At 44.7% G+C, this 16,691-nt stretch overlaps 2 pseudogenes; one reads left to right on the forward strand and one right to left on the reverse strand.

Moving 5' to 3' along the window:
* Nucleotides 1–2,917: 2,917 nt before the first annotated feature.
* On the forward strand, nt 2,918–6,592 carry LOC137317976 (histone H2A type 2-C-like; annotated as a pseudogene).
* A 9,257-nt stretch (nt 6,593–15,849) lies between these two features.
* On the reverse strand, nt 15,850–16,231 carry LOC137317977 (histone H2AX-like; annotated as a pseudogene).
* Nucleotides 16,232–16,691: the final 460 nt, after the last annotated feature.

The raw sequence follows: 16,691 nt of genomic DNA on the forward strand, positions 1-16,691 counted from the left end.
TGGGTTTCTGGCACTTTAATCACAGACAATAAACAGTTCCCAAACATCAGCCCCTGAACAGACACAACAAGCTGGTGGAATTTCTCATTCATAGATATTAAATAAGGGGATGGCAAAAGCGAATAGGAAGAGGTTAGGAAGAAGTCAGAAAAACAATTAGGGAAGCAAACAGGAATCACGAAATCAAATTATTAAGGAATATAAAAAGAAATAGTAAATTATTCCACAGACACAAAAATAACAAACGGAAAATCAGAATATCTTGAGCGCCACGAAGGGATTCACAGGATAAACTCACAGATAACGTCAGCGAAATGGCAGAAATATTGAATTATTACTTTGCTCAGTATTTACCCGGGAGATTAACAGGGTGAACATGATATTAGAGAAAGAGGTCAATAAAGATATCAAGACATTTATGTTGAAAATGGTGGTTGAACTCCTGGTCCAGATGGATTGCATCCGCACATATTAACTGAAGCAAGGGAAGAGATAGCAGAGGCACTGTTACATATATCGGAAAAATCATTACAGAAAGGAATAGTGCCAGAGGACTGGATTACAGTTAATGTAATTTTTATATTTTGAAACAGGAGATAGAACAAGTCCATTTAACTAAACATCGGTGGCAGGAATGATCATGGAATCTTTTACTTACTGATGCAACAGAAAAACATCTTGAGACCGAAAATATAATAAAGAATAGTCAGCACGGATTTCAGAAAGGGAAGGTTTAATAGTTTGGCAGAAGGTTTGACAGTTTAAATTACAGTTCAACATAACTTATCTGCTTTTCAATTCTATTCCTCTAGAATGTGCTGTGTTTGCTTTTTTATGGTCTTATCAACCTGTGTTGCTACTTTCAATGATTTGGCAAAACTGTACCCCGAAATCCCATTGCTCTTCTACCTCATTTAGACTCTTATTTTCCAAGCACTATGTGGCCTCCTTATTCGCCCAACAAAATGCACCACCTCACACCTTTCTATATGGAAATTCAATGGCCATTTACACGGACTTTCAGCAAGCTTATTAAACTCTTTTTAAACATTTTTTGTATTTTTCCTCAGTATAGGCTATACCCCCTAAATTATTTACAAACATTTAATACAGCATTACAACTAATGCTTTGTATAATAAAATGTTCTCCATTCCCAGTTTTTCTAAATCCCACCCGTGCAATATAATGTGAAGAATGAGTCGATCTTCTGTCCCTCTCTCATCTGCAAACTTCAATGACCCGGGGTTTGGGGACATCTACTGGTCGGATCCAGAACTGCAACAGTTCGGAACAAATTGCTGAAACCGGACAATGTGCAGTGTGAGCGTGTTTGTGATTGGTGGCAGGTATAAAATCTGATTGGTTTCTTCAGATATCCAATCAGATCGATAAAGGAAAAATATTGTGACATCAGTCCCAATCATAATCATTGTATTTCCCATCCCTCATTAGCATAGGGCTGTGGTGCTGCCTATTTAATCCGAGATCGGAGCGGATTTGGGTCATTTCTGAATTTGAAATTGAGTTTGAAAATGCCTGAGGACAAGAAAGCAGCTCCCAAGAATGGCGCCAAGAAAACCTTGAGTAAAGCCCCAGCCAAGGGCGGCAAGAAGCGGAGAAAGTCGAGGAAGGAGAGTTACTCCATCTACGTCTACAAAGTGATGAAGCAGGTTCACCCCGACACCGGCATCTCCTCCAAGGCCATGAGCATCATGAACTCCTTTGTGAACGATATTTTCGAGCGCATCGCGGGTGAGGCTTCCCGCCTGGCCCATTACAGTAAACGCCGCACCATCAGCTCCCGGGAGATCCAGACCGCCGTACGGCTGCTGCTGCCCGGGGAACTGGCCAAGCACGCCGTGTCGGAAGGGACAAAGGCGGTGACCAAGTACACCAGCTCCAAGTAAAACTCCACAATGTACAGAAAAAAATAAACACAAAGGCTCTTTTAAGAGCCACCCACAGTCTCTCTGAAGACGCTGTACCGACACCTCTGTATGGAATCATTTTACTGTAGATAGTTTGACACTAACTGTCTCTCTATAACTTGTGCTTTTGTAATTTCTCTTGATATCGGGAAGATTCTCATAATGTGTGTCGATGTTCAATTTACAGCCAATAAACAAAAACGTGTCCCTGAACCTCTCATTCCAGTTCATATCCCACCCCTTCCCCCGCCTCTGCCCCTTCAGAGCTGTTTTCAGGCGGTGGATTCGAGTTCGGTCATTTCTTTCCCCTTTTCACGTTTGTTTGTTCATTATTCGGGAATATCACGATCAGAACCGCAATCCTTTGAAATGCAGCAACCCTGAAAGGGACTTCACACCGAGTACAGAATAGTCTAAAAGATCTGTCACTGTTCGGCTTCTTACACCAGGAGTCTCAGCTCCGGTTTTGATCGCGCAGCAGCTCCTGTGAACAGGGATCAATCCACAATCTGTGGTTTGTTACTTTTACAAAGATTGAGCTGGAATCTGTCCCGTTATAAAATGGGACTTCATTCCCGCCGGATTGAAAGCGAACGGTGAATGGGGCCGGATTTTAACCGGATTGTAAAAGATTCTGGAAGTTGTGACGGGAAATGTGGAATAACAGAGTAAAAGGAGAGAGATTTTTAAATCTTTGTATTAAGGCGACATTATTTGCTCAATTCGCTTCTTGTGTTTCAAATATTGTGGCGGGATTTTCAAATTTCAAAAAAACGGTTCAGTTCGGTATTTTCCGCCCTTTTCTCATTGCCGGCTATTGATTGGTGAATAAAACAGCTCTCTGATTGGGCTGTTCGTTTAACCAATGAGATTGAGAACTGATGAACCAATCACAATTGCCCCCACTGTACTCTTCCAGAAGGTATAAGAAGGGCGAGTGCGGGAGGATTTCTTCAATCATTGTGAAAGTGTTTGTGAGATTGTGGAAATGTCTGGAAGAGGAAAAACCGGCGGGAAAGCTCGGGCCAAGGCCAAGTCTCGCTCATCCAGGGCAGGACTGCAGTTCCCTGTGGGCCGTGTTCACAGGCTCCTGCGAAAGGGGAACTACGCTGAACGTGTGGGTGCCGGAGCCCCGGTCTATCGGCTGCTGTGCTCGAGTATCTGACGGCTGAAATCCTCGAGCTGGCCGGCAACGCGGCCCGCGACAATAAGAAAACCCGCATCATCCCCAGACACCTGCAGCTGGCCATCCGCAACGACGAGGAGCTCAACAAGCTGCTGGGACGGGTGACCATCTCCCAGGGCGGGGTGCTGCCTAATATCCAGGCCGTGCTGCTGCCGAAGAAAACCAGCAATGTGAGCTCCAAAAGCAAGTAAAGCGGCCAAGATTTAATCTGATAACCCAAAGGCTCTTTTCAGAGCCACCCACTGTATCTATGAAAGGGCTGGTCCCAACACAGGACCTTGGTCTGTCCATCCCGGTCCCTGAATCGATCCAGTCCTCAAACAGGACCTGGGTCTGTCCATCCCGGTCCCTGAATCTATCCAGTCCTCAAACAGGACCTGGGTCTGTCCATCCCGGTCCCTGAATCTATCCAGTCCCCACACAGGACCTGGGTCTGTCCATCCCGTTCCCTGAATCTATCCAGTCCCCACACAGGACCTGGGTCTGTCCATCCCGGTCCCTGAATCTATCCAGTACCAACATAGGACCTGGGTCTATCCATCCCGGTCCCTGAATCTATCCAGTCCCTGACAGGATCTGTCACCATCCATTCCGTTCCCTGAATCTATCCAGTGCACAATGACCTCAGCTCTAATAAACACATTGTACCCATACAGGAAATGTCTCTGTCCGTCCCAGTGCCTGAATCTATCCAGTCCCCACACAGGAACTGTCTCTGTCCATCCCAGTACCTGAATCTATCCATTCCCCACACAGGATCATTCTCCATCCATCCCGGTCCCTGAATCTATCCAGTCCCAACATAGGACCTGGGTCTGTCCATCCCGGTCCCTGAATCTATCCAGTCCTCAAACAGGACCTGGGTCTCTCCATCCCGGTCCCTGAATCTATCCAGTCCTCAAACAGGACCTGGGTCTGTCCATCCCGGTCCCTGAATCTATCCAGTCCCCACACAGTACCTTGGTCTGTCCATCCCGGTCCCTGAATCTATCCAGTCCTCAAACAGGACCTGGGTCTCTCCATCCCGGTCCCTGAATCTATCCAGTCCCAACATAGGACCTGGGTCTGTCCATCCCGGTCCCTGAATCTATCCAGTCCTCAAACAGGACCTGGGTCTGTCCATCCCGGTCCCTGAATCTATCCAGTCCTCAAACAGGACCTGGGTCTGTCCATCCCGGTCCCTGAATCTATCCAGTCCCCACACAGGACCTGGGTCTGTCCATCCCGTTCCCTGAATCTATCCAGTCCCCACACAGGACCTGGGTCTGTCCATCCCGGTCCCTGAATCTATCCAGTACCAACATAGGACCTGGGTCTATCCATCCCGGTCCCTGAATCTATCCAGTCCCTGACAGGATCTGTCACCATCCATTCCGTTCCCTGAATCTATCCAGTGCACAATGACCTCAGCTCTAATAAACACATTGTACCCATACAGGAAATGTCTCTGTCCGTCCCAGTGCCTGAATCTATCCAGTCCCCACACAGGATCATTCTCCTACCATCCCAGTGCCTGATTCTATCCAGTCCCCACACAGGATCATTCTCCATCCATCCCGGTGCCTGAATCTATCCAGTCCCCACACAGGATCATTCTCCATCCATCGCAGTGCCTGATTCTATCCAGTCCCATACTGACCCAAGCATGGAAAGGTATAGAGTGCCTTCCACACCGATTTATGTTTATTGAACTATTGGGCGCCTCCTGTCAGATACAAATCTGAAAACTAAAACTCCCTCTTCCAACGGTTCCGGAGCGGCACTGATTGATTCTGTTATGATAGTGATTGTATTGGAACTGTAGTGTGCCTCATTTATTGAATTTAAAATGGATTTTCCGCCTTTTTTCCGAGATATCCTTGAATATCAATCCGGAGTCTGTAAGGATTGTGTCTGAATTTGTATTTCCTATTTGATGCTGGTGAAAATTTTATAAAGGACGGTAGCTAATTCCTGGAGGCGGAGCTTGAAGTTGCACGTCCGCTTGTCCGTCATTCTGAGCCAGTCTCCTCCCCTCCCGCACTTCATGCTCTGTCTTTCATTCAAACACTCCTCCCCGGCCTCTCCGATAATATGCCTTTCTCAACCAGGTCGGGGCGGGCTTTATAAATAGAGAAGAAAGGCGAGAGTTTTTCATTCAGCAGCGATCTGAGTGAAGAATCATCATGTCTGGCAGAAATCAAGGAGGCAAAGGACTCGGGAAAGGCGGAGCCAAGCGGCACCGGAAAGTGCTTCGTGATAACATCCAGGGGATCACCAAACCAGCCATCCGCCGCCTGGCTCGCCGTGGCGGTGTCAAGCGGATCTCGGGTCTGATCCACGAGGAAACCCGCGGGGTGCTGAAGGTTTTCTTGAAGAATGTAATCAGAGACGCGGTCACCTACACTGAACACGCCAAGCGCAAGACGGTCACTGCCATGGATGTGGTGTACGCTCTGAAACGGCAGGGCCGCACTCTCTATGGATTCGGCGGCAAAAAAACTCGACCCTTTCTAACCAGACACAAAACAAAGGCTCTTCTAAGAGCCAACCACCGCCTCACAGAGAGAGCACTGACCTGGGAACTGGTGCGGGGTTATATGGGGCGAGGGAATAGTTTTATAATTAAATAGTTTTCTGTGACACACAGTGCGGTGACGTGGGATCGGCGGCGAGCTGCCCCGGTTACTGAGAGGGAAATTTCCCTTCTTGAGTGCATTGAATTGTCCAGGGAACATTACAAGTGAGTTTACCCGGAGCTGAATTCCCCCTCACTGAAATGCTCCTTCACTGCATTCACTCTGTTTTTGTTCTATTTATCAGTCAGATGTTGTGATGTGGGACCGGGGGTTTCCATGGGAGAACAGGTTGAGCTGAGCCGCTGTGATAAGGGCCCAGCTTGTGATCTGGATTTTCCCTCTGACGGTTGTTTCTGACACTGATACTGAGAGGGTTTGTGAAATTGAACCGTTTGAGCTCAGTCATTGGGGACCTGGAATTACCACATGCCCAACTGGCAAAGCCAGCTCTAAACTGGGGCTACTTCTCATTGGTTGCTTTGCTAGAAAAATAATTTCCTTAACCAATCGGAGAGACGACAATAAGAAAACGGAGCAAATTATTGGCCACAATTGACCGATTTTTTAAAATTTGAAAAAGGCCGCCAATTTCAGTGTATGAAATAAGTGAATTACTCGGCCATGTCGTTTTTACACAAAGACTTAAAATCTCTTTGTAATAATGTTATTCCGTATTACACGTCCCAAATTCCGAGCGCTGTTTCAAAAACACATTGTCTATAACTTGCGGAATAAAACCCCATTCACAAATTGCTGTTTTGGACAAATTTCACTTCAACCTGCAAAAATAACAAATTCCAGGCTATCAATTGATTCCGTTGCAGGGACTGAACAGGAACCGTGTGTCCTGAAAACGGAATCATTGACGAAGCCTGAAAATGAGCCGATTCTTTTCTCCAAGACTTTCATTCTGGATTGAGGCACTGCGGGGAACGTGCTGCTAATATGCGGGATATTAATATCAGTAATTAATTAATTAAGAGATTGGCTCCTCAGTGAGAAAGAGGAAGGAACTGAATACTGATTCTTAGACCTGAAAGTGGTGGTTAACGGGAAAACCGGGGGCGGTGTGAATCTGAATGAAAGGGAGAGCAAAGCAAAAGGGAATTGAACGGACCCCGGACCCGTGTTCAATTTATTGGGCAGTAAATTCGTCAGAGACAAACATTAAAATGGAGCAGTTTCACTGACTTTCTTTCAATTTCCCCATCAGATTCAAAGGATGATGACCGAGTAAAGCAGCAATTCTGTATCTGTCAGTCTCTGGTCCCGCATGTGAGTGGGATTCATTCTGAATCTGTCAGTTTCTGGTACTGTATGTCAGTGTGGGATTCATTCTGTATCTGTCAGTCTCTGGTACTGTGTGTGAGCAGGGTCATCAATCTGTACCTGTCAATCAGTGGTACCGCGTGTGGGTGTGGGCTTCATTCTGTATCTGTCAGTCTCTGGTACTGTGTGTGAATTTGTGATTTATTCTGTATCTGTCAGTCTCTGGTACTGTGTGTGAGCGTGAGATTCATTCTGTGTATGTCAGTCTCTTTTACTGTGTGTGAGGGTGAGATTCGTTCTGTATCCGTCAATCTTTGCCACTGTGTGTGAGTGTGGGATTCATTCTGTATCTGTCAGTCTCTGGTACTGAGTGTGAGTGTGGGATTCATTGTGTATCTGTCAGTCTCTGGTTCTGTGTGTAAGTGAGGGATTCATTCTGTACCTGTCAGTCTCTGCTACTGTATGTGAGTTTGGGATTCATTGTGTATCTGTCAGTCTCTGGTACTGTGTGTGAGTGTGGGATTCATTCTGTCTGTCACGGGTACTGTTTCCGATTGTCAGGTTTATTGTGTTTCTGTCAGTCTCTGGTACTGTATATAAATGTGGGGTTTATTCTGTATCTCTCTGTCTCTGGTGCTGTATGCGAGTGTGGGGTTGATCCTGTATCATCTGTCTCTGATACTGTAAATGAGTGTGAGTGTATTCTGTATCTATCATTCTCTGGTATTGTATTTGAGTGTGGGGTACATTCTGTATCTGTCAGTCTCTGGTACTGTGTGTAAGTGAGGGATTCATTCTGTATCTGTCAGTCTCTGGTACTGTATGTGAGTGTGGTGTTCATTCTTTCTTTGTCTGTGTCTAGAACTGAACATGAGTGTGGGCTTTATTCTGTATCTGTGAGTCTCTGGTGCTGTCTGTGAATCTGGGATTCATTCTGTATCTGTCAGTCTCTGGTACTATATGTGAGTGTGGGATTCATTCTGTATCTGTCAGTCTCTGGTACTGTATTTGAGTGTGGGGTACATTCTGTATCTGTCAGTCTCTGGTACTGTGTGTGAGTGTGAGATTCATTCTGTATCTGTCAGTCTCTGGTACTGTGTGTGAGTGTCGGATTCATTCTGTATCTATCAGTCTCTGGTACTGTATGTGAGTGTGGTGTTCATTCTTTATTTGTCTGTGTCTAGAAATGACCATGAGTGTGGGATTCATTCTGTGCCTATCACTCTGTGGTACTCTGCGTGTGTGGGGTTTATTCAGTATTTGTCTGTCACGGGTACTGTATACGAGTGTCAGTTTTATTCCGTTTCTGTCTTTCTCTGGTGCTCTATGTGAATGTGGGATTTATTCTGTATCTGACTGCTTCTGGTACTGTGTGTGAGTGTGGGATTATTTCTGTGTCTGACTGTCTCTGGTACTGTGTGGGAGTGTGGGATTCATTCTGTAGATCTCAGTCTCTGGTACTGCGTGTGAGTGTGGGATTCATTCTGTGCCTGTCAGTCTCTGGTACTTTTCGTGTGTGTGGGGTTTATTCTGTTTCTGTCTGTCTCTGATAATGTACATGAGTGTGGGGTTTAATTTTTATCTGTCAGTCTCTGTTTCTGTTTATAAATGTAGGGTTTATTCTGTACCTCTCTGTCTCTGGTGCTGTATTCGAGTGTGGGTTTGATCCTGTATCATCTGTCTCTGACACTGTACATGAGTGTGGGGTGTATTCTGTATCTGTGAGTCTCTGGTGCTGTGTGTGAATCTGGGATTCATTCAGTATCTGTCATTCTCTGGTACGGTATGTGTGTGTGGGATTCATTCTGTATCTATCATTCTCTGGTACTGTATTTGAGTCTGGGATTCATTCTGTATCTGTCATTCTCTGGTACTGTATTTGAGTGTGGGGTACATTCTGTATCTGTCAGTCTCTGGTACTCTGTGTGAGTGTGGGATTCATTGTGTGTCTGTCTGTCTCTGGTACTGTATGTGAGTGTTTGAGTCATTCTGTATCTATCATTCTCTAGTATTGTATTTGAGTGTGGGGTACATTCTGTATCTGTCAGTCTCTGGTACTCTGTGTGAGTGTGGGATTCATTCTGTATCTGTCAGTCTCTGGTACTGTGTGTGAGTGTGGGATTCATTGTGTGTCTGTCTGTCTCTGGTACTGTATGTGAGTGTTTGAGTCATTCTGTATCTATCATTGTCTGGTATTGTATTTGATTGTGGGGTACATTCTGTATCTGTCAGTCTCTGGTGCTGTGTGTGAGTGTGAGATTCATTCTCTATCTGTCAGCCTCTGGTACTGTGTGTAAGTGAGGGATTCATTCTGTATCTATCAGTCTCTGCTACTGTGTGTGAGTGTAGGATTCATTGTTTATCTGTCAGTCTCTGCTACTGTATGTGAGTGTGGTGTTCATTCTTTATTTGTCTGTGTCTAGAACTGAACATGAGTGTGGGATTCATTCTGTATCTGTCAGTCTCTGGTACTCTGCGTGTGTGGGGTTTATTCAGTATTTGTCTGTCACGGGTACTGTATACGATTGTCAGGTTTATTCAGTTTCTGTCTTTCTCTGGTACTGTATGTGAGTGTGGTGTTAATTCTTTATTTGTCTGTGTCTAGAATGATACATGAGTGTGGGGTTTATTCTGTATCTGTCAGTCTCTGGTGCTCTCTGAGAGTGTGGAATTCATTCTGTATCTGCCATTCTCTGCTATTTTATCTCAGTGTGAGAATCATTCTGCAATTCAGTCTCTGAGACAATGTGCAATTCTGAATTCATTCTGTATTCTTATTTCAGTTTGCATTATTGTATTTGAAACTATATCTTTAATATTTTAAATCATATGCAATTTTTTATCGAGTGTTTAATTTGTAAATATTGATATACTTTTGGATTTTCTTTAATCAAACAGTGTGAGAGTTTTGGAGTGGTGTGACATCTAAATCCCTGAGCTCTGTTTTGAATGACGATATACCTTTCAAACTGATCATGGTGAAATTATTTAACTGGTATATAATGTGTAGCTCAGTCTATAATAATGGAATTTATTCTGTATCTCAGTTTGAAACTGTATGAGATTTTTTGACTGGAATGTAATATGTAGCTCAGCCTGACTAATAGAATTGACAATGTATCTATCAGTCTGATACTGTATGAGATTTTTAGACTGGTTTGTAACATGTAGCTCAGTACATGCGAATGGAAATGATGTTGTATCTTTGAGTTTGATATGGTATGACATTGTTGGACTTCTAAATAATGTTTGGCTCAGTCTGCACTAATGAAATTGTTACATTATATTTCAATCTGACACTATAAGATTTTTGGACTGGCATGTTATGTGCAACTCAGTCTGCAGCAATTTGACTGTGAGATTCGTTCTGTATTTGTCTGACTGTGGTACTTTGTGATTCATTCCGTATCTGTCAGCCTGTGGTACTGTGTGTGAGTTTGGGATTCATTCAATAAATATCAGTCCCTGGTACTATATGTGAATGAGATTCATTCTGTTCCTGTCAGTCTCTGGCACCATGTGTGCAATTGGGATTTATTCCATATCTGTCAGTCTCTGGTTCTGTATGTGATTGAGACATTCATTCCATTTCCATCACTCTCTGATACTGTATATGAGTGATATAAATACTGTATCTGTCAGTCTGTGCTACAGTATGTGAGTGTGGGATTCGTTCTGTATCTGTCAGTCACTGGTACATTGTGTGAGTGAGGGATTCATTCAAGATGTCAGTCTCTGGCACTGGATCTGAGTATGAGATTCATTCTTTAACTGTATCTAATTTGTATCTCAATTTAGAGTATGGCGTTCAAAACTGTATCTTTAATACCTGAATGTATAAATAATTTTTCCCAGTGCTTAAGTGGTAGATAATCATATGCTTTAAAATGTGATGCTGCAGGTTATAATCATAGATTGTGGGCACTTTTTGGGCTCCTATTAAATCCGCTTCGATGTGAACAAAATTGTGATTTAGTGTATCTTCCAAACTGATATGGTGACATTTTGGAACTTGTATATAATGTGTAGCTCAGTCTGCATGAATGGAATACTGCATATTTCAGTCTGAATCTGTATCAGTTTTTTGTATTGGTATATAATATGTCGATCAGTCTGCACTAATGGAATTGATACAGTATCTTTCAGGGTGTCACTGTACGAGACTTTAGCACTTCTATGCAATGTGTTGCTCTGGGTCTAATCGAATTGAAATTGTAACTTTCAGTTTCATAAAATGGGTGAGTTCTGAACTGGTATCTGATTTTGTTTCTCAGGTTATACTATCTTTCAGCATCTCTCACTCTGATACTGTAAGTGAGTTTTCGACTTGTATGTAATTTGTATCTCAGGTTACAGAATTGGAATGGATACTGCATCTTTTAATGTCATAATGTGTGTGAGTTCTACTTGTTATTTGAGATGAATCTTGGATTACATTAATGGGGCTAATGCTGTATCTTTCAATCGGGCACCGTGTGTCAGTTCTATCTGTGATTCAATTTCCAGTTTCGACCACACTGTTGGGAAATTGACACAGTGCCTTTCAATCTGATGGTGGGTGTGATATTGGACTGGGATTTGTGGATCTACCTGGCAGTTGTTCTGAGTTGGGGTGAAATAGAAACAACGTCTGCCTCTCCTCCTCTGACTGTTGAATTGAAAGTGTGTCTGTGGTACTTGGGATCAGTGTGGAACTGACTACTTCTACTGTCTGAGACTGTGGAACTGATGACCTGCGTTGCCTCTGTGCTCTGTGTGTGATCATGTACCTACTGTGTGTGAGAAGCTGGCTGCACTCTTCCTTGTGCCTCGAGTGGAGGAAACATCACATTTCTTCTGGGTCCTTCAACGATTTGCCTGTAGAAAGAAAAAGTATTTCTTGTAATTCAAGAAGACATGAGGTAGAAAATACAAAAGTGATCAATTTAATCTCTGTTAATAATCATTATGAAAACCAGCCATACAAACAGTGTCAGTGTCTGATTCCACTGCAGTACTGCAACACTCAGCTTCTACAAACCAGGTGTTTTAGAACAATTTAATGACATCCAGACACAACCCAACGCCTCCACTGATTCATGAATGGGACTGCCCGATGGGGCAGGGACCTTTGCACAGGTCAGGTTTCTAATCCCCTCTCCCATGGGACGAACAGTTCAACCGAAACCAAACAACCACTGTTTAAAATGTGTCCTTCACACTTCTCACCTGGTGACTGCAACAGACGCTCTTTGTATAACTCCCCACATCCTTACTGTCCGGCTCTGTTTCCACTCTTCACTGTCCAAAAACAATAATCAGGGTGAGACTGGAACTAAACCAGGAACATTCACTCCTGGTTTGGGGAGAGAAAGCAGCAATGATTTTAAATAGCAGGTTCTTCCCATTCTCTCTCCCTTACCCTGGACACACCCTGTACATACAAAGCCAGAGGATGACCTCTCTCTCCCCCCCCCCCCCCCCCACTCACTCCTAATTCCGGGAACACTTCCTGATCGACTCCGCCTCTTAAAAACAGCCCCCGGACTCCCCCTGCCCTTCCACCGGATTCAATGCCGATCTCTGAGCCCATCTGCGGACACGGTCCCGAAGCGATGAGCTGCTGTAACGAGGCTGTTCTTTGCTCCCTTCCCCCGGGAGCTGTGATCTCTCCATTCCCGGCTGTTTTTCAACCATCTTCTTCCGCTCACTGAGGGAATGGTGCCCACAGGACGAACTGTGGGAGGGGAGCGCGCATGCGCTCTTCTGATCACCAACAATCAGCGCTGGGGGCGGGGCTGAGTCACGCATGCGCAGATATCTGGCTTAATTCCCAATACAAAAATCGATGCAATCTTTCGCCAATTGGAATTTTTTCAGAGTCTGAGCAAAGGAAGTGGGGCTGGGGAAAGGTCAGAGGGAATGGGGTCCACAGGCAGTGCAGGAACAGGCACCAGAATGGGAATCAGATGGGATTCCACCAGTGCCTAAGGCTGGAAACCAAAACTAGATGTTTCCATCCCTGCTGTTTCTCTCGGTATCTTCTGATGGTAAAGAGCCTTTCAGAGATAATGTGGGCGGCTGTGAAATGAGCATGTGGATTCCATTTTTTCCTGGACTCTTTACTGATAAAACTGATGCGCGGCTACGAAAATGGAGGGAGGTTTTCTGAAACCAATCCTGGAGAAACATGTGAGGAAAGTGTGAGTCGGTGTGTCTGTTGGCACCGTGTTGGATTAATATCTGACAGCACCAGTCCCAGATTAATTTAATCAGAGTCAAACTCTCGATTGCTGAGTATAACACCGAACGTCCCTGTGCTGCAAAACCGAATATAGTACAACAGGCAAGAGAGTGTTAAATGTGCCCCATTGTTTTTGTCACTCTCTGCATTGTCCCTGAGTTTGCGATTATTAGTGTTTCTGTCTCTGGTATAATATCAGTGAGAGATGAGATTACATCTTCTCTCTCTCCAATAGGTTTTTTTCTGGATAAAGCTAAACTTTACAGGTCAGCCTGTAACTGATATAGTGGCACTCGGTCTCTCCGCTCTCTCTCACCGTGTCTGTCGCACTCTCTCTCTCTGGTGCTGTATATTAAGGTGGATACTGCTATTGAGCTTGTTATGAGCACACTGATAGGAAGTGTAAGGCTGACAGAGCGTGTTTGTCTCTCTCTTGCGCTGGAAATGAAGGTGGGATATTGTCTGATATAAAACAGAGAGAATGGGGTGTCCGGGCCTCACTGTAACTGGGGATGTGTTCGGCTCCAGTAACAGTTCACGGTCATTTTCTTTTCACAGATTCAGTGAGTCTGTGAGACGGTAACACTGGTGGAGAAACTCCGCGTCACAACTCAAACCCAAACACACGAGATTCTCCAAATCAGCTGGAATAAAGTGTTTGTAAACTGCTGAACCGGTCTGGGAGGCGATGTGCGGGGAGATAGAATCGGGCCTGGGACTGAAATGGAAGGAGGCGGGTTGACTTGTTATCGAAGGGACTGTATTTCGGCAGGAATGTTACTGACTGTTAATTGTAAGGGGGCTTATTTAAAAGCTCCGGGTTTCTGGAAATCCTTGAATATGAAGCCCGAGTCTGTAAGGGTTTGTGCGGAGCGCTGTGTTTCGTTTCTATTATCGATAAACGGTTTGAAATTGGCGGGTGGAGAAAGCTGGAGGTGGAGCTGGAAGATCAGAGGCCGCTCTCCGCTTTGTCGGACACTCTGACTCCTCCCCTCCAGCTTTCTCTGTTTAATCCCCCAGATGGAACCAACGCTGGTAGGTGGACTCGAAACACGGTTTAGTTATTAACAGGCGAAGTAATGTTTCTGATCTCCTGGGCACCAGGCCGTTCACTGTTATTTGTTTCTGTTCAGAGCTGGATCTCAGTGATTCTCCAGTGTGTTTGATGCGTTATGTAAACAATCCAACAAAATAGAACAGAAACGGAGCGAAGCGCTGAATCCCACAGATGTAGAAAGGTTAGTCGAGCAGCTCTGGTGATGCTTAACGAGCCCAGCATGGCAAGTAGTTTAAATAAATACAAGAAATCTGGTGATGTGTGGTCTGGGGTCCATAAGTCACCGTTTAAAGTACCGGACTGTTCTCGGTTCCCCGAATCCCGTCCCATTAACACCTCATCTCGTCTCCCTCAGACAGCAACCAGCCCTTTCACACATACTGTGGGTGGCTCTGAAAAGAGCCTTTACATCGAGTTACATCGAAACTACGGGACAGAAACAGGCCATTCGGCCCAACTGCTCTGTGCCGGCGTTAATGCTCCTCGCGAGCCACCTCCCTCCCTAATTCATATAACCCTTTCAGAATACCCTTCCATTCTTTTCTTCCTCGTGTGTTAAACTAGCTTCCCCTTGAATGGACCTGTGCTATTTGTCTGAACTGCTGCTTGTGGTAGTCATTTCCACATTCTAACCACTATTTGGGTAAATAAGTTTCTCGTGAATTCCCCATTGGATTTATTGGCGACTTTTTATATTTATTGCCTCTAGCTTTGGACTCCCCACAAGTGGAAACATTTTATCTATGTCTACCCTATGAAACCCGATCGGAAGACCTCTATCAGGTCACCCCTCAGCCTTCTCTTTTCAGAGAAAACACCCCCAGTCTGTTCACCATTTCCTGATAAGAATATCCTCTCATTTCTCGTATCATGAGAATCGGTTTTGCACCTTCTCCAATCCATCTCCGTCCGTTCTATAATGTGGACAACAGAACTGTGCACAATACTCCAAGTTTGGTCTATCCAAGGTCCCATACAAATTTAAGATAACTTCTTTGCTTTTCAATTCTATCTCTCTAGAAGTGAATCATAGTTTTTAAGTTTCCTTATTATGACCTTATTGACCTGCGTCGCTATTTTGTGTAATTTGTATATCTGTACCACCAGATCCCTTTGCTCCTCTATCCCGTTTAGACTCTTATAATTCAAGCAGTGTGTGACCTCCTTATTCTTCATTCTGCAAGTTTATTAATGTCCTCTTCCATTTTGATGCATTCTTCCTTTGTATTAACAACATCCCCCAATTTGGTGTCGTCCACAAATTTTGGAGTTGTAATTCCCATTCCCAAATCCAAATCGTTAATGTAAATTCTGAAGAACAGTGGTCCCAGCAACTTGAACATCACTTCCCATCTTTTGCCAGTCTGAGTAGCTGCCCTTAACCTCTATTCTCAGTTTTCTGTTTTGTAGCCAACTTACTATCCATTCTGCCACCTGTCCCCTGACTCCACGTGCTCTGAACTTAGCCATGAGTCTATAATGCGGTACCTTATCGAAGGCCTTCGGAAAATCGAAATCTTTTGCATCTACTGTATTAAACTTGTATTCACTTTCTGTTCCTTCTTCAAAGATTTCAAAGAGGTTCGTCCTGTCCTTTGGGTTATCAGATTAAATCTTGGCCGCATTACTAGCTCTTGGAGCTGACAATGCTGGTTTTCTTCGGCAGCAGCAAGGCCTGGATATCTGGCAACACCCTGAGCGATGGTCACCCCTCCCAGCAGCTTGTTGAGCTCCTCGTCGGTGCGAATGGCCAGCTGCAGGTGTCTGGGGATGATTCGGGTCTTCTTGTTGTAGCGGTCCACGTTGCCGGCCAACTCGAGGATTTCAGCCGTCAGATACTCGAGCACAGCAGCCAGATAGACCGGGGCTCCGGCACCCACACGTTCAGCACAGTTCCCCTTTCGCAGGTGCCTGTGAACACGGCCCACAGGGAACTCCATTCCGGCCCTGGATGAGCGAGACTTGGCCTTGGCCCGAGCTTTACCGACGGTTTTTCCTCTTCCAGACATTTCCACAATCTCACAAATACTTTCGCAACGAATAAAGAAATCCTCCTGCACTCACACTTCTTACTCCTTCTGGATGAATACAGTGGGAGCATTTGTGATGGGTCTCACTCAGAGTGTTTACACTGCCCGCTCGCCCTCATTGATATTCTGTCTTTTCAACTGCTGTAATATTGTCCTTGAGCAATGTTGCTGCTCCCCCTCCTTTTCCTACTTCTCTGTCCTTTCTAAAGATCTTATAGACTTGAATATTAAGCAGCCAGTCGTGCTCAGTTGGTAGTCAGGTCTCCGGAATCATTTAATATAATTATTCAACCTCAATGAATGGTGAATGCGGCCGATTTCAGCTGAAGGATTACTGGCTGTTGTGTAATTTCCATTGATTGGGGGTTGGCGTCATCTATTGGGCGGAGACGGGTACTGCAACAGAGCGAGAAAGGATCTGTCAGAAATTGTTCAAATG

This window comes from Heptranchias perlo, unplaced genomic scaffold, assembly GCF_035084215.1.
Source record: "Heptranchias perlo isolate sHepPer1 unplaced genomic scaffold, sHepPer1.hap1 HAP1_SCAFFOLD_64, whole genome shotgun sequence".
NCBI lineage: Eukaryota > Metazoa > Chordata > Chondrichthyes > Hexanchiformes > Hexanchidae > Heptranchias > Heptranchias perlo.